The sequence below is a fragment of the Podarcis tiliguerta genome (assembly GCF_965153285.1).
Source record: "Podarcis tiliguerta genome assembly, chromosome: 8".
Lineage (NCBI taxonomy): Eukaryota > Metazoa > Chordata > Lepidosauria > Squamata > Lacertidae > Podarcis > Podarcis tiliguerta.
Window position 1 is genome coordinate 58,924,056 of NC_139541.1, and position 24,265 is coordinate 58,948,320.

General features: G+C 43.0%; 1 protein-coding gene across 3 annotated transcripts in view; it reads left to right on the forward strand.

Moving 5' to 3' along the window:
* The window catches only part of COL8A2 (collagen type VIII alpha 2 chain), a 216,139-nt gene that overhangs the window by 36,930 nt on the left and 154,944 nt on the right, over window positions 1–24,265 (forward strand). The window contains exons 4-5 of one of the 3 annotated variants that reach the window (XM_083453301.1): window positions 1,353–1,402; window positions 22,319–22,486. The gene's annotated coding sequence lies outside the window, so the exon portion shown is untranslated. Of the gene's footprint in view, window positions 1–1,352; window positions 1,403–22,049; window positions 22,487–24,265 lie in introns of those variants that run through there. The other 2 variants (XM_083453300.1, XM_083453302.1) reach the window with 2 other exon arrangements.

A 24,265-nucleotide genomic window follows, 5' to 3' on the forward strand; every position in this document is an offset into this window, starting at 1 on the left:
TCAAAAACTATCTCTAAAGTCAGTGAAATTACCCTCTCCCCACTTTTGCAAGGAAAAAAAGTCACAGGATATATGACGAAACCTCTGTCACCTCATCATAAATCATAGAAAGCCCTGTGCGCTGTGCGCGCACACAAAAGTATGGCTAGAATTTAAAGTCCCCAAAAGTTGATGGAAATACACCCCATCCCAATTTTGTGGTGCACAAATATTCGAGATTTCTTGTTAGGCTTCTTAAAATGACTTAGCAGTTCCAATTCTACCCAGCAGAAGGCACTGCTGAGCACACCAATCTCAAAGACTTCGTGAATACTTGAAAGAAAGAAAAAAACCAGAAAACACAGTGAAAATTCAGGGAGTCATTTATTAATTAAAATATTTATAGCATGCCCTTCTGGCACAAATGCTAAGGACTCTTATTAAAAGGAAAAAAAGATTTTGCAACTTAAAATTACAAAAATTAAGTTGGTCCTGAAAATATATGTAATTATATGCAATTTTACCTAATATGCATGTTTTTGCAAAACAAAATGTCCCTAATGCATTTTTGCACGTTATTTTCATTATTATATGCATTTATGTGCATGTTTCACCCTATTGTGTGTATCTTTTGACACATTTCTGGGCTGGAGAACTGCACTGCAAAATTTAGATAAGTGTGAGTTTCGAAGGATTGCTGTATTTGGGTTTGCATATTGTTTTGGGAAGTGTGAATCCGGTAACATTGCCTTTAAATGTGAATTGAATCAAACTGCTCCTCCATCGCTAACCTCTGCCCATCCAGCACAAAGGGGGTTTGAATTGCTCTGTTAGTCTGCCCTTCTCATGCAAAGGAAACCAAAGCTGGCAGAGCTACCTCACTGGAGTGGGGAGAAGCATGCAGTGATATTTTTAAAACTTTGGACATTTTATTCGAGGTCAGACAAAACTTAAATCGCTCTTCAGTATCATCCAAACTTGCAAGGCACTCAACATTTCTTTATACTGAAAAATATTAAACCAGCACCACTCTTGGGAATCTTGTTTTTCTTCCCTGGTGGAGCTCCCTGGAAAATGACTCCATAAAATGAAACAGCAGCTGTTCAGAATATAGTAAGATATATATATTTATTTATTTTTCCTTGCAACTAATTTATTGCACACCATTTCTACAGAGTTGGAGCTGCACAGTTTGCTTGTGTTCTGACACCTTTGTTCACACAGAAGCCAATTCTATAATAGATAGCCTTTGTCTGGCCTTCTGGATATGTATGTGGATTAAAAACTCCACACAAAACTGGGGCAGTTATGGGCTGCAATTATGGGTGGGCAGTTATAAATGTAGTCATAAGTGTATTCATTTTTTCCTCCAGGAAGCTTGGGGCAAAATGTGTGACAGTAATCTTCACAACAACCTAGTAAGGTAAGTTAAGTTTATGTCCACCAGGAAGCTTCATGGCTGAGCAGGGATTGGAACTCGGTACCCCTCCAGTCTAGGTGCAACACAGTCGTACTTTCAGGGCAGGGCTTGAGTGCAGAAATTCATGTCCCCACTCAGCAGCCCTTCCAATACCAAATGGTTGACTTACTGTGTTTTGAAGTAATAATAATAATAATAATAATAATAATTTATTTATTTATTTATTTATTTATGCATGCATGCATGCATGCATGCATGCATGCATGCATGCCCTGCCCATCTGGGTGGGTTTCCCCAGCCACTCTGGGTGGCTCCCAACAGAATATTAAAAACATGATAACATCAAACATTAAAAACTTCCCTGAACAGGGCTGCCTTCAGATGTTTTGTAAAAGTCAGATAGTTGTTAATTTCCTTGACATCTGACGGGAGGGCATTCCACAGGGCAGGTGCCACCACTGAGAAGGCCCTCTGCCTAGTTCCCTATTACCTCACCTCTCACAGTGATGAAAGCGCCAGAAGGCCCTCAGAGCTGGACCTCAGTGTCTGGGCTGAAAGATGTGGGTGGAGGCGCTCCTTCAGGTATATTGGGTATAATAGTATACTAGTATATACTGGCACTCTTACAATGTGGCTGTGACCTAAATGAAACATTACACAATGTTGTTAAAAGAGCCCTGCCATGACCACTGCCACTGTAAGACTATTGAAAACAGAGTCTAAAATGATCTAACTGCATCACCCCCAGGCAACCCCAGGAAGAGTGATGGAAAGGGCTACAGAAGTTGTCTTCTGGTCAGATCTAGAGATTGGTGGTGTGGGCACCCAGCTTGCTTATTGTGGGCTGAAAGCCCACAATGTTCAGAGAGTGGTTGCACTTCCCCCTGAAGGAATGGTTTTCTACTCTGGGAGCACTCCTGGATTCCAACTTGTCACTGGAGTCTCAGGTGGCTTCTGTGAGTACAAGTGCTTATGTCCAGCTTAGACTATTCTTGGGCTGGGATAGCCTGGCCTCAGTTTTCCATGTTCTGGCGACCTCCTGTCTGCACTACTGTAATGTGCTGTATGTGGTGCTGCCCTTGAAGATGGTCTGGAGGCTTCAGGGAGTATAGAATGCATCTGCTAGGCTGGTAAGTGGGGCAGCCTGATGGGAGCATGTGTGATGGCTGCCAGTGAGCTACAAGACTCAAATCAAGGTGTTTGTGCTAGCATGCCAAGCCCTAAATCACTTGAGATCCAAGCACCTTCTCCAGTATCTTAGACCCTGTGACCAGTAGAGGAGGACTTGTTGATGGTGCTGCCACTTGGGGATGCCTGGTTGGTGTCGACCCATAACAGCATAGCAGAACATAATAGCTCCCCATTTGTGGAATGTCCTCCCTCATTATTAAACCCCAGGAGGAATTTAAAAACATTCCTGTTTACCCAGGCATTTGATGACAGAGAGATAAGGTTCTTGGCAACCCTAAAATCATTGGCTGAGAGAGAAGGTGATTGTTTTAAAACAATTTTTAGAACTTTTAAAAGAGTTTTAATGTTACTGTTTTAATTACTGTATTTTTCGCTCTATAAGATGCACCAGACCACAAGACGCACCTAGTTTTTGGAGGAGGAAAACAAGAGGGGAAAAAATTCTGAATCTCAGAAGCCAGAACAGCAAGAGGGATCGCTGCGCAGTGAAAGCAGCAATCCCTCTTGCTGTTCTGGCTTCTGGGATAGCTGCGCAGCCTGCATTCGCTCCATAAGATGCACACACATTTCCCCTTACTTTTTAGGAGGGAAAAAGTGAGTCTTATAGAGCAAAAAATATGGTATATGCTTGCTGTCCTGGGCAACTTCAGAAGGAAGCATAGGGTAGAATTAACAACAACAACAACAACAATTCTTCAAGCTCTCTCAGTTTCTCATTTTTCCAGTCTTATGTCTAGTTCTCCTCATTTCCACATCAGTTTGCCATTTTAAAAAAAGTCCTCATGAGCCAAGCAATTCACACTTTCCAAAATGATACCTGAACCAAAACACAACCACCCTTTGAAATTTGCGCTTCTCCAAATGTTGCCGTGCATTTGTCCCGCAAAGTAATGTATATGATACACATATACAAAACTAAAGTGTGCCAATAACTGCATATATTAGTGAAAATAACATGCATTAGGGAAATATAAATATTAGGGAAATGTGCTTTGCAAAATTTCAAAAATGTGTATATTAGGAGAAATTATTGCCAAAACACTGGTGAATTTTCATGAAAAGTTTTTACTAAAATGCAGATGAATCTTCAGAATAACTTTGAAAAATCACAAACTGATGTGGAAATGTGAGAACTGAACTTAATGCTGGAACAATGAGCAATGGTAAGAAACTGAAATTGACATATAGCGAGCCTGCAACTTGTGTGCATTTAACTTGTACACATACAGCTTTACGCACTTGGCATTTTTCCCACGGAAAAAAAGATTTTGACACCCAATGTGTTTTGACGATACACAATTTTGGCTTTAAGGGTGGTGCCCTCATAAACTGAGGGCTTGCTGTATTTGCCCATCACTAGCCCCACCACGCTGGCTGTTATTGCCTTTTGCACCTGGAAACAGAGCAGGAGCTGGTACTGATGCATACTGAATTGCCTGACAGCCTGGGAGAGCTAGAACAGTCTGTCTTGAATCCAGAGCCTCTGTTCTTAAGCCAGAATCAGATTTGCTAGCAGGAAGTTTATGGGTGGGTGGATAGGGTTCCCCTGGGCATGTGATGAATTTTACAATATGCCAGTAAGTGGATTTATTTCCAGTCATGCCGTCTGTCAGTAGACAAAATGAGACATCCAGCAAAAGTCTTGCTGTCCCTAGAGGCTGCCTTTGAGGAACTCTGGAAAAATGCCAGAACCATGTTAATATATCTAGTTTTCCAAAAGAACATTGCAACCACCCCCCAATCTACCTATTGCCTGCCTCCCCATTTCTTTCCCCAAAGAAGTGAACTCACATGCCTTGAAATGATGTGTGTTCCCTCAGAGTCCACTCCTTTCCACCCAAGTGGCCCTTCAAGGCTAGTGGCTGGTTCAAATTAAGTAAAATTAGTCAAGCAGAGAGAAAGAGAGGGCATGTTTTTCCAGCTTACTAGATACACCCCTCCTTTTCCAGCTTACTTCAGTTCAGACATCTCTCTTTTATGAGGAACCTGTGGTTTCCACCTTCTCCATTTGCACACATTGAAGCTTCAGTCCGGAGATGGAGTTGCCCAGGTGAGGTCTCTGTCCCTCTCTTTTAAAGGCATCTGTAGTATATAGCATATAGTACAGACATCCAATACTGGTTTCACACCGCCCACCTGCACCTAGGTATGTCAGAAGGCATTATTTTACATTCCACCCTGTATTTACTGCATGCAGCACTGTTTCCATTCCACTGCAGTTTGTCTACTGCCAAAAACTATGTTATTCATCTCACGGTGGTGAAATTTAGTAAATTATGTAATTAATTATATAAATTTCATTCTCATTTTGTTCTTCCACTCCATTCATTTCAAAGAAATCCCAATGCAAATTGTGTCAGGGAGGGAGACACACACGACCAATTACGAATTGTTTGTGTACTGACAGCAACAAAAGTGAATACCAATCGTATTCACTGGATTCATTTTCATTCTGATCGTGGGACAAATAAGCAAACATTGCCAATTCCCGCTTCTGTTTTTGTCAGAATTCTCCAACATCCCTACCTGCATATATTCAAAAAGTAACTTTATACAAGGCTCAATAGGAACATTACAGAAAATATTTTTACTTCATTATGGCCACATTCATACTTGCAAGTACTTGGGTTTCGTAGATGTGCCCTGCTCTTTAACTTTTTCTTTTTTTTTAAACTGAGGATGGCTTTGGATGTTGTGAGATGCAGGGGACAGAAAGTATGAATCATTTACGTTTCCTTTTCTCAGTATTTATTTTTGATGCCTGAATTTGAACCCCACACATCCGTGCACTTGAGGGCTCAAAGCTCAGTGACACACCTCATGCTTTGCATGCAAAGGGCCCCAAATTAAAACCCTGGCAGGAACAGCTCAGCAGGTGGGGCAGAGCCACTAAGTTAGCTTTCTGGGAGGTGCATTGCTGTTGCCAACTAGGAGGGATAAGGCTGTGGGGGAGTCAGTGCAGTGTCATTGTGCTGGATTGGCTCCAGCAGAGAATTTGCACCACACCAACCTCACATTGCCCCTCTTTCTCTCAGCAGGAACCCACCTGCTAGCAAAGTGGCTCTGCCCCACTTGTCAAGACCCTTCTGGTTCCTGGCACCCCCATTTAAAGGCTGGAGAAGACCTATGCCTAAGCCCCTGGAGTAGTTGGGATAGACTGGGGACGAGGAACTGGGGGCCCTTCAGACGTTGTTGGACTCCAATTCCTATGAATCCTAGGCATCAACGCCAATGGTAAGGGATTATCGTAAATGTAGTTCAATGGTATCCAGAGGCCACCACACTGGCTGTCCCTGACTTAGGTGGACCAATGGCCTAATTATAGGGCAGTTTCATAGTGTATCCTGCACCCGCATTCTCCTTCTGCCTTATCCCTGTCCTGCCCTCACAATTCAATCTGGATTGGGGAAGTGGGGTGGGGGACTGAATCTGGAATCTAGCCCCTCCTTTCCCTCAACACTGTGAGAATGCTCTTACTGGGAGTGGCAGTGTATTTTCAGCTGGTTGAATAGTTTCATTCCTCTCCGTTTTATTGCATTGTGGTTTGGTGATTTATGTGAATTAGCAATCAGTTTAGTGGTTTAGTGATTTACTGATCAGTTCTTGACTTGTCACCCTGGAGCGTGATCAAGAGACAACAACCAGCAACTGGCAACCCCCCCCCTCTCTCTCTCTCACACACAAATATTAGGGTGTTGATTTAATATATATGGGGAGACATGCTAAAATATATGCTCCTGGGTGACCTTGGAGACTCTAACCTTAATACATAAGCTTGTGATGATATAATGGGGTAACTCCTTGTATGCTGCTCTAAGCTCCTTGAAAAAAAGGGTATGGTAGAAATGTCAATAATGTATGGCATCTTCCAAAGTCTGTAAGAGCCTCTCAACAACTTATGTTGACAAAGTACCAATATTTATTTTAAGGGCAACATTTCAAAGGAGGAAAAATCCTAAAGTAAGAACAAAGATTTCAGCACAATCTTCTGTCCAAGCCAGAAAACACAAGCTTGGGGTTTTAACATTTCTTTCTTCTTGCCAAAAAATGACAATTAAGTGACTTAAATTATTTTTAATGCTCACAAATTTCTTTTGCATTCCAAATGGTTTCCCATGGGAAAAAATGGCTGAAAACTTGCTGGCTGGGCGACAAATCTGAAGAGCTTGTTCCGATGTCATCCTAGGCCAAAGGTGGGAGACCTGAGCCCAGGATCGCACCACTCATTGGCCCTGCTTTGTACCCTGCATCAGTGTTTTTGCCTTGCTGCAGTATCTCTGAAGGTTGGCAACATCAACTTCACCATGCGTGAATCGCTTGCAGATGACCACAGTACCTGGAGACAGACAGACAGGCCATGTATCCACAGCAGTGACCAGAAGAGGAATGACCACTGGGAGGAGTGCAGAAAGAAGAAACCCCATGGTGAACCTCCAACAGCACAATGGGTTGCCTTAATCTGCCCCAGCTGTGACAAAACATGTCTCTCTTGTGTTGGTCTCTACAGCCACAGCAGGTGTAACCTAACAACAGTTTGACTTCACCCCCAAAGGCACACTCCTCCATTGCCTCCCAAGACAGACAGACGCCAACAAAATGTCTTTGAACTCTGATAATGCCTCTTGCTTGCCCAGATGGAGGATAGAGGAGGTATACCAATGTGTATAGAAGCTACTCTACTATACATATTTAAAATTTACATCAATCATTCCACTTACCCTAAACATGTGCCCACTGCAAGATTGTTTAGAAGAAAATGCGCCCCTCAGGCTGATAAAGGTTCCCCCATCATCCCTGACCACTGTTATTGTTAGCTAGGGATGATGGGAGTTGTAGTCCCAAAACATCTGGAGGGCCGACTTTGGGGATGCCTGGTGTAAAAGGTTGCTCAGCAGCTGTAGTCTGTATGTGAAGTATCAGGGTTGGTGCTGCATAGAACGGTGAATTAGTGTTCATATGCATGGATTTTTAACACTGATGTGCACTACATGCAAGGTGGAGCCATTTCCCCCTTAGGTCTTAAACTTGCAAGAGACCCCAAGGAGGGAGCAGAACTCTGAAACATGACAACACTAGCAAATTCACATTAACAAAATTGTACTAAAACACCGGTGACAGGAAAAAATAATGACAATGATTTACTTGGGGCAGGGACCATAAAATATAATCTGGTAAATAGATACCATTGCAAAAGCCTCTGGCTATCTGTAGCAGCTGTTGATTCTGACTGATAGGTGCTACAGTCCCTCAGGAGTTCCATTCCAGCTCTGGCATCACCCTTCACCCTTTGCTTCTGTGCGGACGCTTGCAGGACGAGAGGAAAATAGGAGGTTGTTATTCTCTAGTGCTGTAAGATGTGTAGCTGCTACAGCCAGCCAGAGGCTTCTGACCATGTGGAGGCTTTTTAAAAAGCCTCCTGCGTGAACCATGCCAGAGATTCAGTTCATTGTAATGCTCTTCAGCAGACTAATGAGGAGATCGTCAAATAGGCAAAAAATAAGGAAAGGAAAGGAGAGTCTTTGCTTTGTACATTTGCTATTCCTGTCAGCACCTACTTTTTTGAATTATACCAGAGCTATTTCAAGCAAATATCCTACGGCCTAATTCCTGGGAAATCTGGTTTAGATTTGTTTATATATTTATTTATTCCAAAGGCTTCTATTGGTCACATAAGCTGTCACTCACAGCCAGCTGCTTTGTGAGTAGAGTGGACTGGAAAGAAGGACTTTTGCACTTTCCATCTAGGCAATGCTTGTCTGTTCCCAACATGAGAGATGGGGTGGGGAGGCAGGAGGGTGATTAGCGATGGTGCCTTTCTTGCATGCTTCAGGAAATGCCAAGACTTGCGGAAAAATGTGACTGATCCAGAACCTTCCCATTTCATGCATTGGTACAACACTCTTAAGAAAAAGTGATGCGGCCTCTGTGATCCTGTTATATTGGGATTGGTGCAGCAAGCAGAACTCTGTTCCATAGACGGGGCAATCAAATGGGCACTTCTTTGGGAAGGCTGGCCTTGACCTAAGCAATTGAGGTGTTAGCAACTCCTCTGGAGCAGATGGGGGTGGAAAAGGTGAGAGTTTCCACCTCAGAAGCTGAGCCAGAGGCAGCTTCTGGTAGCTCTGGAGGCAGGCTTGGCCTAACAAGCAGGGTGTCTTGAGTCAGAAGCAGCCCCTGGCAACTCTGGAGGCAGAGGCATGCCTGGGTGACTGATGGAGAGACAGGATGGGATGAAGAGAAGCTCCCCCACTAGGACCTTCCCCAGGATCCTTCCCCCAAGTGGTTCCTTGGGCCCCTGAGGCTCTGGCATGGCCTTTCTGATCCCACTGGCCCCTCCCCAGAATCATGTTGCATCAGGCCAGCCAGCCTGTAGGGACCCATGACAGCTGGGGCTGATGGGAGTTGTAGTCTAAAACATCTAGTAGGCACCAGGTTGAGGAAAGCTGTAGTACAGAGCAGATGGTGTGAGCTGCAGCAGCACTATCCCCCCTAGAGCAATCTGTTCGTGATGGAGAGGGCATGACATTGTGCTCCTCATTAAAGTGGTGTTGACTTAGGAGGTGCCCCTTTGCCCTAACTTGTTTCCACCTGAGGCGTAGCTGTTTGCAGGGTTTAGAAATCTTTAAAGGAGTCTTGTTATTTTACATGCAGATGCTGAAGGAGGTAAAGGGCTTGCCAAGATAAATAAACCTTTCCCTCGCCAAAATTGTTCAAAGGGAGAGGGTAGATTTGAAGAGGGTTGTGCCAAAAGGATTACTTCTCGACAACGTTTTTGTTTGTTTGTTTTTTTGCAAAGCGCATCGGCTTGTCGTGTTAATGCCTGCAAAATGCAAATTTGGAGCGTGTACCCCTGGCATCCACCAGCGGACAGGGCAGCAGGCTGGGTGGGTTATACATTCTTGGGCTGAAGAGCAACAGTGTCAGGAATTTTATATGCGCCTGAGGAATCTGTCAAATATCTTGAACATTCATCGTACCAAACTCTTCTCATTGGGCATTCTCCAAGCACTGAGAAAGCTCCAGTTACTTTTGTGGTCCTCTACTGGGAGATCAAGATGTTTTTGAGAGCTTATAAAAATAATGCATACTGCATGGGTGGTCTTTAGGGTGAGATTCTGCCTTCTCTTCTTGATGGTGGCAGAAGAAGAAAGACAGAGGTTCTCAAGCAGAAGTCTTTCATGATCTAGTGCAGGTGTTGGCAAACACTTTGGGACTGTAGACACACTTGGAAGTTTTAGAAAGTGTCATGGGCACTAGTTAAAAAATGGCTGCCATGGGGGCATGGCATATCACAAAATGGCAACCAAATCAGTCAAGGCCACACTCACTGACTGTGGCCATATCTGCACCATACGTTTAAAACACTATCATACCACTTTAACAGTCATCCCTTTCCCTAAAGAATCCTAGGAACAGCATGTTGTTCAGGATGCTGAGAGTTGTTAGGAGACTCCATTTCCTTTCACAGAGCTGCATTGTTCAGAGGGGTTTAACAGTCAATCTCTCTTCCCAGGGAATTATGGGAACTGCAGTTCTGTGAAGAGAATAAGGTAAGGTTACCAAATGTCCCCGTTTCCCGGGGACAGTCCCTGGATTTACAAATCATTCCCCTGACAAAATCCTATCATTCCTACAGAAGTTGAAAAATGTCCCCAGATTCATTGGAAAAAAATCTGGCAACCTTAGAATAAGGGTCTCCTAACAATTCTCAGCACCCTTAGCAAACTAAAATTCCAATTCTTAACTGTTTAAAGTGATATGATATTCCTTTAAATGCATAGTGTATGTAGCCAGAGAGAAATTCTTTTCACCGCTCCATGGTTCAAAATTGAAGGGAAGGTGGGTTTCCCATTCTGGCACCCAGATATATGTGAGCATGTCTGAAGGGGCATGCTCAATGTGCAAGAGGCAGAGCCAGAACAAACAGAAACTGTTCTTTTGTACTGTGGATTTCTGACAGATATTTACCAAGATTTTCTGCAAGCACCCATAGGAGGTATTGGCCAACACAGTGGCTCTTGTGGATGCGATGTTTGTGGCCTCTGATCTAATGGTTCAAACTGGAGGACAGGAAACAGGATTGGAAATTTGTTATAGAAGCAAAAATGGTAGCCTAGATTAGTGCTCTGGACCTTCAAGCCAAGAGCTGTAAAACTCCACAATGACACAATGACATGGGCTTTGTGTTCCTCCTTGCATATGTATGTTCACAAACTCAGCAAGAAGATAATGAAAGCTCTGCTGGATCTGAGCGAAGGTCCAGCTAGCCTAGCATCCTGTTTCCTATTCAACAGGAGGCAACGAAAAGGTTTCTGGGAATCCCATAAGCAGAGGCTCGAAGGCACAGCAGCCTTCTCTCTTTCATGGTCACAAGCAATTGGTGCTGAGCAGCTTGTGGCCATTAAATACAGCAGTTCCAATTGCCGCTCATGGCAAGAAGACAGTTGGCATGGATCCCTGATAAATTTATCTATTACAGTGGTACCTCGGGTTAAGTACTTAATTCTTTCCGCAGGTCTGTTCTTAACCTGAAACTGTTCTTAACCTGAAGCACCACTTTGGCTAATGGGGCCTCCTGCTGCCGCCACGCCGCCGGAGCCCGATTTCTGTTCTTATCCTGAAGCAAAGTTCTTAACCTGAAGCACTATTTCTGGCTTAGTGGAGTGTGTAACCTGAAGCGTATGTAACCCGAGGTACCACTGTATTACTATTTTCACATTCATAGACAACCCTTCAACATATCAAGGTGATCCCAGGGTAGTTTTCCTGGGTGACACAATCTGGGTTCAGGCCTGGCCTTAGAAGAACTGAGTGGCTCTTGGTTACCCTTTGCAGGGAGCAGGGCAAGAGGAGTGCAACTTTGCTCTTGCTTATGGATCTCTCATTGGCTTTTGATACAATTACTGTGTTATCCTCCTGGACTGGCTCTGGGGAATGGGAATTGGGGGCACTCGTTCCAATCCTACCTTTGGATCTAAGTCCATAGAAGTAGCATTGGGAGAATGTTTTTCCTAATTTTCTAATACAACAAGACAGCCTAACAGAGGTCCAGAACTCTGGAACCCTCTCCCCAACAGAGATATGGAGATAAAGAACCACAGTGACCAAGAAAGAAAACTGCATATGGTTATTAAACAAAAGCCATCAGGGTAGGGAGAGCCCCAGATCTAAGTCAAAGCAAGTCACCAAGCAGCCACCACTAGAGATAGGGGCAGGGGAGGGATTCAGTTCAGGTGGCATTTTTTTTGTAAACCACTGTGAGATGATGAGGATGAGGATGAGGATGATTTGTTACAATCAAGCTGTGTATACATTTAATGAAATGTAAAAAAATTCTGAACTTACCTAATTTGCATTTTCCAAAACCATACACAAACTGAAATGCAATTATCCTTCAAAATTTGCACTTCTCCAAATTTTGCAGTGCAGTTCTACAGCCAAGTAATGTATCCATAACGCATGTACTGGGCTAAAGTGTGCATATATTAGTGCAAATACAGTAGTATACAAAAATGCATTATACTGGGGGAAATCATTTTGCAAATGTTTGTATATTAGGAAAAAATACATACAAAAATGTGTACATTGGGAGTAATTTACACTAAAATGCTGATGATTTTTTTTTTTTTAAATGTATCATGAATTGATATAGAAATGTGGAGAACTGGAAAGTGAAAAACAAAAAGTGACACATTCACCTAGCAGTGTCTACAACAACATCAAAAATGGCAGCCTGCATTGCCCCCCCTCCCAAAATGTAATCCGATTTACCCTTTGCAGGGAAAATCCAAGGACTGTTGCCAATGACTCCTTGGCGACATCTCAACAACCCGTTTGCAGATTAAGCCCCTGTCTTGGAAGCACCCCCAGTCTCTCCCTCCCCTCCAAAAGCACAACCACACACAAAACCTTTAGTCGTTTCCTTGTCAAACAACCCCGCTGCAACATTTCTTGGAAAACGGAGGTTGTGAGCCACCGGCTACATATCAGCTGCTCACTGGCAACAGTGTCTGGGCTCCTTAAATCCCTGTTAATCCCACTGCTTCTTCTTTTAAGTGCTCTCCCAAAGCCCACCCATTAATCTTCTTGCCACGGGCAATGCTTGGCACGCAGCGGTTGAGGATGCTTTGCTTCATGCTTTTAGCGTTGCTCCAGAGTGGGAAATAGACCAGGAAGCTGGGCTCGCCTCCATTCCTCCATGCATACCTGTCAACAGCTTAAAAACGTGAAAGGAAGTGGTGCCACATGCTGAGCTTGGGTGCAGCACTCGCTCGCAGGATTTGGCCCACCCAGGCATGTATAAGCAGAAAGCGGATCAGATTCAGTTTGTGCCAAGTGGTGGAGTCAAGTCAGATGTGGGGTCATGGCAGGCCAGAGGTTGAAGCCAGGGACCCCGGCTGGGCACAGCAACTTACTAGATGGGCTTGGCAATCCTCACAGGCCAAGAGGGATTCTAAAGCCAGAGAGCCTGTTCCAGGAACCAGGACTTGCCAGCTCTCCCACTTTGAAGAGGAGACGCCCAGCCTTAGGACGTAACCTTCCTTCCATTCCCATAAGAAGACAGCTCTTTCTATGTAGGCAAATGATCCTGTGCATGAGAGGAAGTCCAGTTTAATCCACTTCACTTACTTCCAGGTAAACATGCGCAGGATTGGGCTGCATTTTGCAAAAGGAAGCTGGTGCAGCATAGTGGCCAAGTGTGTGTACAGTAAGCCAGCAAGTCCTAGTTCAAACCTCCCTTCCCTTCCCTTCAGTTACTGAATACACTGGTTGGATTTTAAGCAAACCACAAATCTCTTCAAGTCTTGCCTATAAATATGAAGCTATTGTGAGGATTATTGAGATGGTGGTTATGAATCTATTCGAACCCTCGGGGAAAGCATTCTATAGGTGTTAAGTATTGTAATTATAGCAGTGTTAACTCTTGAGCCATGGTGTTGAAATGTGCTTTCAAAACTCTGTGTTTGCAAAGGATAAGGACTACTTTGAGATGTGATGCATGTGATCTGCACAGTTTATAATGGAATTAGCTGAACGCAATTCAGAAAACACAGTTCTGTTGCATGTTATGGGTTTTATTGGATTTCAGTGCATCAAGATACTGCTGTGGGTTTGCCTTAAAGCAGTACCTGGGCAGAGTCTTGGATTTGATAGAGGAATGTTAATAGTTCAGAATACTTAGAAGATTGCTTCTTGAGAAAAGCCAACCACAATCTACATACTCACCATACATTTGAAGCACATCCAAAGCACATGATTTCCCCCAAAGAAACTGTAGTTTGCCCCACACAAAGCTCATACCCCACAAGTGTCTCAGAAATATCAGGACATCCTATTGATTACCGTGAGAGAACAGCAGACATTTTGGTTGCCGTGGTCTCTCGCAATTTCACTGCATGATTCTCTCCCAAGAAAAATGCTTTTTGGTGAGCAGTAATCTTGTGTGGTGCCCCAAAATGTGTGTTTTGGGCTTTGCCCCCCCAAACTGCTTTTTTGGGGGGGGAACCATGGTGCAAAATCGTGAGATCACAGCAACCAAAACGGGTGCCGTGCTCTCATGATAAAAAATGGGAAGATGGTGTCTGGGAAGATGGTGTCCCATATATTGGCTTCAATGTGTTGGAGGATACGAGAGCTACAATTCCCACCACCCTTAACTTATTCACACTAGCTCAGTTGGAGATCAGCCAAGGCTGGTGTAAGACATGGTAGTGTCTGGAAGTGGCATGGTAGGCTTGGTCACATGACTCATTAACCTGTCTTACAACCCTATTTTAAAAGTTTGTTTTCCTAGCCCCTCCCTGACTTAGGCAGAATGGGATTTTGATTTCTGCTGCTGAATGGGGTTTTGATCTTGTGCAATTTTACACCTGCTTAACTTACACCGGCTTGCTTTACACCAGCTTCTTATTCATAGGATCGCTCCCTAGGTCTATGTGTGAAAAATAAGGGAAATGGCAGTTTCTCATAAAGATTGAGAGAGAGACAGGGAGGAGAGCTGAGTATGGGGCTCTGTAAGCATCTGGGGAGGGCAGCTGCCTCTGTCTGAAGTTCTGATGTGGGGCAGTAGATTTGGTTGTCAATCACAGTTTTAAAATGTATACATCCAACACATATTACAAAATAGCACTAAACTTCCAGTGACCTCATTTCCTATAGTAAACCAAACCTGGGTAAATGCAACAGCTATGGAATTTCCAGAGAATACTCTCTCTCTCTCTCTCTCTCTCTCTCTCTCTCTGTGTGTGTGTGTGTGTGTGTGTCACATAATGTGGAGGGCTGTAATAGATGGGGAGGAGGGATTCATGAAATTTGGGTGCTCTGGCTAGCATGAGTGGAAGCATTTTATTCTCTGTTTATTTAGCAAGATTTATGTAGTGCTTAATCAAGAGAAAATATCTAACGGGTTTACATAAAATTGCATAAAATATTCATTAAGAATAACCATAAAAACAGACTTTAAAAACAGACATAAAAATAAACAGATTTTAAAAACAAATGTGCATAATAAAAATATGTGGATTGTATCCAAGGCTAGTCCTGCTCCACATAGACCCATTGAAAGCAATGGATATGACTAACTTACAGTGAGTAACTTCAGTGGGTCTACTTTGAGTAGAATTTAGGTAACTACAGGCCTATGTCTGGGGAGGCTTCTCTAAACAGAAAGAGCTTTAGCAGGCACCATTGCCAACCTGTTTCCCTCCAGATGTTTTGGACGACAGCTTCCATCAGTGCCAGTCAGCCTTTGTTCATGGGAGCTGAAGTCCGAAACATCTGGAGGGGAAAAGGCTGGCAAAGGCTGTGCTGTTGAGTACAACCAAATGCCTTTCCTTACAAAGTGTCCCCCTAGAGCTAAAATGATTCCCTTGTATAAAAATGTTTTGTTTCCCATCATTTCAGTAAACTGAAGTTAACTGCACATTGTGCAGCTCGCTTGTTTTACACTATATGTTGAAGTACAACACAATTACAAAAATATAAACCAGTGCCTGTTTTACTCAGAACATATTGCAACGTTCACAAATATTCTCCAGACATATAAATGATAACATTCTCAAATAGAGAACCTGTCACCTTCTGGGCTGCAAGTCAGCTGCATAGCTTAGTTGGTGAGAGCATGGTGCAGATAACACCAAGGTTGCAGGTTTGATCCCCTCCAGACATTGCTAGACTACAACTCCCACCATTCCTGACCCCTGGCAATGTTTGTTGGGGGCTGATGGGAGCTGGAGTCCAATAACATCTGAAGGGCAACAAGCTAACCCCATCTCTGATCTAAAACTTCTGTAGCTTTGACATTTAGGGGAATGAGAAAGGCGAGATGGTAAGGAGTTATAAAACTATAAGCTGTGTGTAAAGTTGTAAAATGTAAAATTTGTCTTTCTCATAGTATTAGAACTCTGTGCTACAGAGTGAGGTAGATTAGGAGCAGGATCACAAGAGGAAAAAGGAAGTATTTATTCAAACACATTTTTAACTTATGGAACTCACTGCCACAAGATGTGGTAAATGCTGCTTGCTTTGATGGCTTCAAAAAGAGCTTAGGTCCTTCATGAATGGTGTCTTTTAGTTCTAGGCAGTCATTTGCTGTTCTGCTGCAACGTTCATGTGGAATTGCAACTTGTGCAGGTATACAACTGTTTGCATAGGTACATCCGGCTATATTTCATCCACACTAGTGGATGTGACACAGCTAGACCTGTGGGTACGTGGCAAGTTTCACTCCCTAAATGCTCTGTCACCTGCTTGTAAGACCAGCGGTTTTGGAGATGCTTTCCAACAGCATCCCTACTCAAGCAATGTGGGTGGGTGGGAGGTAGGTAGAGGGTGCAGTGGTTGTATTCACCAGCCCCATCACCAACTTCCCTGCCCCATATGTATCTAAAATATCATCTCACCTCTTCTATACCCAGTCAGTCACTCTGCTCTGCAGATGAGGGCCTCCTGCAGATAGCATCTTATCAAGAGCTCCTTTCTGCAGTGTAGGAATTAGGCCTTTGGTGTGGTGGCACCCGTCTTTGGAATTCCCTTGCATTAAATATTAGACTGTTGTCCTTTCAGCACCCATTGAAGGTCGTTCTTTTTAACAAGCCTTTTAAGCAGTGATCTTTCCCTGTCTACATCTGTAATGTTTTTAGATGCTTTGATTGTTCTATCACTGTTTGCTGCCCCGGGGCTCCTTTGGGAGGAAGGGCAAGATGTAAGTTCAAAAATAAATGGATTAATAAAATATACCACCCAGATCTTCCTGCATCGAGTGGGAATGAAGCTTCCAAATGGATTTGGATTAAGCCCCTGCACAATCGTGAACCCTAATAGTTTCTGATTGTGCAAAGGCTTCCCCTTCTTTGAGCAGAGTGCAGCTATAAGATCCCTTCATACAAAAAGATCTCCTTTTGGGATGGAGATGTTGATACTGGGACTTGCACATGCTCTCTTTGAACGCCTGCAGAGGGCAACTGTGCTACACTGACGCAGGGTGGCTGAAAGTCCTTTCGAGTGATGTGGAAGCACACAACAGCCAAGTCTGTTACTCCACTCTGCTTCATCTTATTAATCAGCTTTTTTAAAAAAGAAGTATTTTTATTGGATTTTTTCCACATAACCCAATTACCAAAGTAGAAATTCATGAGACAAACACATAAAAACCTATCCAAACTAAACCTAGGCTGGCATTGGATATTACATTCACAGGAAGAAATGACAAAGCTGATTATTCGGATATTTGCGATAAGCTACAGACAGGTAACTGGAGAGTACTGTCATAAGAAATGAGAGAACAAGAAGTTTGGTGCACATGACGTGCAAGAGATACAGAAACATAAACCTATAACTGAAACCTTCAGAGGCACAAGGAGTACCAAGAACAAAAGGCTCTATATTACATCAAGAATTTTTTTCCAACCAATTAGGTGTTACTTATCCCAACTTTCTCGAGAGACTTGTGGAAGAGACAAATGTAATTTTTCTTTCTTTATGTATTTAATAAAATCTCACCAAATTGAGACAAAAGAAGTTACCTTTGTTTTTCCTTTCAAAAAAAAGGTGTTACATGCTAAGCTTTTCATGTAATGCAATTTTCCATATATTACTCCATCACAATGAGGCGTTAATTTCAGGCAATGTTTTTCATATTTGGGCAATTGACAGATGTGCATCATTAAGAAGGTGATTTAACAATTCAGCTTCTGTGTCACTGACTGGAAGCTCAAGCAAATGAACAGAAGCTATGTGTGATTTACCTGTCAGTGAGCTGTACAAGTTCAGCCTGCCGGATGGGGAGGGATTAAATGTTTGAATGTTGCCCATCCAATATCCCATTCACCTTTCCTACACACATGCAACTGTCATGACACATGGAAGGGAACATGTTTTGTGATGAGAATTTATCCATCCAGCTTCCCTGCTCCCTGTGTAAGGTATGAAATGGTATAGCCGTCCAACATATTACATCGTAGCAAGATAGGAAGTTGATTTATACTGAGTCAGACCATTGGTTAATTCAGCTCATTTTTGCCTCCATTGACTGGCAGCTGCTCTCTAGGGTTTCAGACGAGTCTCTCCCAGCCCAGTGGGAACTGGGAGCAAGGGTCAGAAGGCAGGGAGACCAGTGGTAGGTGGAACCAGAGCTAATGATAGCCAGAGCTAACTTATTTTACTGTTTCACCCATCCTCCTTCCTGCTTAGTTCTACAAGATGCAGCAGTGTCAACCTATGGATGGTGGTGCCATCACTGTGCTACAAGGTATGCCACAGGGACACTGATCCATACCATTACTTCTTTGTGTGTACAATTTAGCTGCTCCAGGCTGTTACCTTTCCTCTTATTACATTCCTACATACAAGCCAACAATTGTCTGTGTGCCTTTTGTGTGTGTTATAGTTTCATTTTCACATATTAAGGGTGCCTTTGTTGCCAAGCAACTCTGCTTGTATTGCATCCCTCTGCGGTTTCCTACACTAGAGGACTATATTATAATAAAGTTTCACAGTTTGTGTCCAGGGCCTCTGAAAAGTACAAACTCTGGCTGAATTTGAGGCATATTCCTGGGGCTCTGCTTGCCATCATGGTCCTCTGGGCTAAGATGGTACCATAGTCTCTGGGGGTCTTGCTGATGTTCCTTCACTGTGTTTATTTACTTGCAGTGCTTGGACCCTGAATGTAGCTTAGCAGGAGTCAACACTGTGATGCAGCAGCAAAAGAAGCTAATACAACTCTAGGTTGCATCAACAGAAGTATAATGTCCAGATCAAAGGAAATAATAGTACTGCCAGAGCCAGCACATCCCATTTCACCACTTGAAGTGGCCAAAGCAGCGACAGCAGTTTCCTCATGGGTGGGCCGGCCCTGAGTAGGACTTTAATCTGACCTGGAGTCCTGTGTCCAGTTCTGAGCACCACAGTCTATTAAGGATATTGACAAGCTGGAATGTGTGCAGAGGAGGGCAACAAAGATGATCAAGGGTTTGGAAAGCAAGCCTTATGAAGAACTGTTGAGGGAGTTGGGTGTGTTTAGCTTGGATAAGAGGAGACTTAAGAGGAATTATGATAGCCATCTTCAAATATTTGAAAGGCTGTCACATGGATGATGGAGCAAGCTTTTTTTCTGCTGCTCTAGAGGGTAGGAGTTGAATCAATGGATTAAAAAAAAACAACAATAAATGAGATTCTGGGTAAACATGAAGGAGAACTTCCCCCAAATTCCAGTGTAACTAAGAGAATGTTCCAGGGTATGGACTGAAGGCACTGACCAACCCCAAACCTGCCTGAATGAGAGACTGCCTGGGGGCCACGTGTATCCTGGCTAGAATGTGTTCTCAAGTTCTGATAATGCCTCTGGCCTATTAGGATGGGGGACAGACAGGTGTGTGTGTATAGAAACTAGTGTATTGTATAAAACTAAAATTTACATGGGGAGGTAGCCACCCCTTTGGAACTGCCCCCACACAAGCAATTTTACCTTATGGAGCCAGCACACCTAATGGGTCTTACTGAGCTCTGAGAGACTGTCTCATGACTGTCTCCCTCAGAGCCCAGTAAGCAAGCCTGAGAGCTTTAAAGCTCTTTCCACACTGGGACGACCCTGCATAAAAAGAACTTTTAAGCTCTCGTCCTTCCATGCATTTAATTTGTGTGATTTCAACCAGCCAGCCTTCAGCCGCATAAAGTTGAAATCACACAAGTTAAAAGTATATAAATTGTGAGTTATCTGCATTCATATTTACTTGGGTAGTTTTTTAAAAAATACTCATGCGTTGTGTAAATCTGTACAGTACTTTCATTTTCTCCCCTTTTAAATAATTATATGTGAGCAACAGATGGGTTGGATCAACATCTGTCTGTGAAGGTGGAAAGGGAGACAAGATTGAGGTGTATGGAGTGCTAGATGATCCCACTGCACACTGTTTTTTGACAACTGATCCTTGAATGCTATCCCTGGCACCTTCATTCATTCATAGTTTCCTGGAGCTCATAGCTCTTTTTGTTGATCCTGCAGGAGGAGTGAGGCCCAATCTGTCCAAAAGTAACAGGGGCCTGGGGAGGATGGATGGATGAGCCTTGCAGGGAACACCTGTCAACAAGACATCTCGGTTAATTCATACACAAAAATAATACGTTAATGTAGTGGCCAACTAAAACAGAGGGCCAGGCCCCTCTTGCTGAAGATAAATGAGCTGAGGCTACTAGAGGCAGAAAAGGGATCAAGGTGATGATGGGAATATCCGGAACATTCCACTTCTGTTCTAACTCTGCATCCAAAAAGGCAGTCTCGCTTCTGAAAGCTGTACACAACTGGAAAATTTTCAGGAAATAAATGCTATCCAAATGTGATCTATAGGTGATATTTTATATGGTTATATTTTATAACCATCAATGTGCATGGCACTCTGCTGAGCAAATGTAAACTTGAGGAGGCAGGAGCATGTCTTTTTTTATGTAAGCAAAAAAGATAGTCCCCTGTTCCACGAACTTACAATTTCAGTTTGAAAGTGGAAGAGAAAAACAGTGTGGGTTGGGAATATAGTCATTTGTCACCTTTTCCAGGAGAGTCGCTCCTACACCTTTAACAGCATCCTACACACATCAATTTATCAGGCTAAGTTTATTGCAGCACAGAGCTAATTGGGGGAAGCTTCATCTGCTGAATGTAAGCTGCTTTTAGAAGCACAGGAACAGGGCCAGTTAAAAACAGTGGCAACATAAAGAGCAGGGGAGCGAAAAGAGGAGAGGAGAGGAGAGACAAAGGACATTTTAACTGCCCTTAATAGCAGCTTGACATGGAAATTTGTCAGGTGAAGCTTTTCCTGGCATGCAGATCAAGGTGTGTGTTTTTTTTGGGGGGGGGTTATTAAATTTATATTGGGTTGCTGTTAAAGGCACAACAGCAGAGAGAATTTATAAAGTGGCAATTATACATGTGATTTAGAAAACTCAAAAGTACTTCCCAGTGTTTGGCCTCACTACCCTGTAAGGTTTATTTCTTGTTGTTCATATTTGTTTAAGAACTGAGCAAATGTTATTCGCAGAGGTGTGACTTGAATCTGAGTTACTGCTGTTACAGCCAAACTACAGTTTTAAAATCTCTTTGAAAAACTATCATGGCTTATCCCAAAGAACTCTGGGCATGTGTATTTATTTGATATGATATAAGTTATATTGTTCTGCTCCGTTTGGAATGTGTGTTTGTTTGTTTGTTTAAAAAACAACTGTAATGGTTTTATTTGAGCGATTGTGATGTAGTGGTTAAGAGTTCTGGATCTGGGACCTGGGGATCTAGGGTTCAAATCCCTGCTCAACCACAAAACTCAGTGGGTGATCTTGGGCCAGTCGCAGTCTGCCAACCTACCTTACTTCACAGGGTTGTTGTGAGGATAAAATGAGGAGGAGAACCATGCATGTTATATTGAGCTCTTTGGAGGAATGGTATTGGATATAAATGGAGTAAATACATTTGCTTTATATTATATTATTCTAACCTGCTGTGGTACCTTATGGTAAATGGCGGGTAAGGAATCAAAGACATCTGAAGGGCCACAGGTTCCTTGCCCCAGCCTAGAAAACCCAGGCGCCACTGAAGAGAGAAGGACAGGTTTGGTCGAGCTTGTCACACTTTACAGAAGGGCAGGCAGGCAACTTCAAAAAACCCCTTTCTCCATCAAGGTTTGCCTCCTTTTTGGGGTGGGGGCATGATTTTTAGGTTTATTGGTCACTTGGGTGACAAAATTAAAGAACGTCGTTTGGTCAGCTAAAGGAAGCAGCCCGTGTTGGAATAAACATCATACAGCTTTGAAGGAGAAGGTGTGTGCATGTGTACATTTGGAGCGTGGGGAGAAAAGAGAGCTTATTTCCTCAGCTTTAAAAAAGAAAAAAAAGGGGGGGGAAGAAGCTTATTATGACGATAACTTTATTTTTTTTGTTGTGGCTTAAATAACACACTCCCGCCTCCTGCGTCTGTGTAAAGGAAAAACAATTCAGAAGCTGGAAGCCACTCAAGAGAAAAGGAGGGGGAGAGAGAGAGAGATACTTAAAAAAAAAAAAAAATTCAACCAGCCAACCCAGCCCTCCTGAGCTGAATTCGCCCGTCCAAAAAAAGAAAAAAAGAAGGAGCTTGTGAAAAGCTGCTAGCTCCCTCCGCGCGCTCATTCGCAGCCCTGGCTGGCTGGCTGTGCCCGGTCCTCCTCGCTCATTCTTCTTCACCTCCTTCCTCCCTCCCTTTGCTCTAAGGTGCCTCTTGAAGCCCTCAGGAGCAGGGCAGCAGCTGCAGTTCCCATGGAGTAGCAGGCTCTGCCCTCGAGAGCGACTTCGCAAGTGCCTGCCGGCCTCTCCTGCCCCCCACTTGCCAGCCTGAGAGAGCCGCCCCCCACATCTTCTCTCCACTCCCCCCACCCCAAGGTAAGGTGCCTCCTCTTTTCTCTCTGTCACATGTTGAATTTCGCGAGAGTTATCTGTATATATTTATTTCCTTCAGGGACCAGTGATTTTGCCTGGTTGCTCCACTCTGCTTTATGCACGGGCAACTTTATACTTTCTCCATCTCTCCTCTCCCCCGTCTAAAATATGGTTTAATTTTAATACATAAATAAATCCAGAAGGTATTTTAAAACTCTTTATCTCACACTCATTTTCCCTTCTTTCTTTTTCCCCAGTAAAATGCGTTGAGTTTGTTGCTGACTTTTTCCTCTCTTTTCCCCCTCTTTTTTTGCTATTCCGCTGAGCCAGCTTTAAATATCTGGGGCATATTTATCTATTTTAACTAAGGGTGTGGGGTGTTCATATGGTGTATGTGTGTTTGTGTGTAGAAGCTGAATGTCCAAGGGGAGTCTCAAAATTCAACTTGAATGTTGAGTTCTGATAGAGAGAAGTTGGCCGGTTGATAATTTTACCTGCATCCCAACAATTTTTGTTCTTGTGTTTTGCTGTTGATTTAAAAATTAAAAAGAGAAAATTGGAGGTGGTTACACTTTTTATAGTCTGATAGGCAAATCAAGTCAGGAAGTGCTTTGCTAAATTGAACCCTTCCAGTCCTAGGCAATGTCGATAATTTAATGCTAATAATGATTAATAAGCAGATTAGAGGGAGTTTGTTCATGACAAGCAGCTTTGCTGTAAGCAAATGTTTAATAAATCATAAGGCCAGCAAATTCCAGAGATTTTTTTTAGTACTTGTTTAAAAGCAACAACAACCCATAATACTGGATCTGACGACAAGTGGCTCTAACCAAAAAGGGCCACAATCCAGTGAGACAGTCTCCCCTGTAAGCACTATGTATGCAAATGAATAAATTTCCCTGGGGCTTATGCAGGAGAACTTCCCACTGAAGGATTATGCCCTGAAGTCTCTGCATTGCTGGCTGAAGTTTCTAGCATTTGGATGCTAACACAACAAACAAAGCTGGAATCCCAGTTTCTTCTGCCAGCCTTCCTACACGACAAGTGTAACTTGTTTGAATCGGGTTGTACGATGTCAATTATATGGGGCTGTATGGAGTAAGGGTGTGTGAACTCTTCAGAGCTATGTGGGGTATTGGTTTTATAAAGGCATTCAAGAGGGGGTGGTCTTTGGTCTTTTTGGCTTCTTCTACTCTGGATTTTTATCTATTGAGTCTGTGAGGAGCTGGGTAGAGTAAACTTACATGGGACAGGAGAAAGCTCCTTTTAATGTAACCGGGAAGGTTAGATTAATGTATTTTTGTTGAGTATATGGAAAATGGGTTATAGATTTATGGACATGTCAGTGTGCTATGGAGCTGTGGTTTTTGTGGAATAAGGATTGTTCCTTAAAAATATGACATAATTTGCCAATCTGGGTTCCTACCCTGTATGGTGGTGTTGTACAGTGAATGTTGAAAGGCTCAGGAGTCGTCTGCAGTAGCACACTTGGTTCATCTTGATTTGGTGGTGAATTTAACATCTTACCTTTTCCATTTGCTTATGATTTGCTGCTTGGAATAGATGCAATTTCATAGCATTACTTAAATTTCTAAAATAGTTAAATGCCAGGGGATCAAGTCAACCTGAATATTGTTGCTTGTAGTTACTCCCTAATGAGAGAATTCAGTTCTTTCTTTGCACATAAATTATTTTCCTTTATAAATACATCATGTATTTGAGACTTGGCACTGATTCAAATTCAGCTGTATTTAATACAATCCTGGTTTGAAGAAAGGGGTT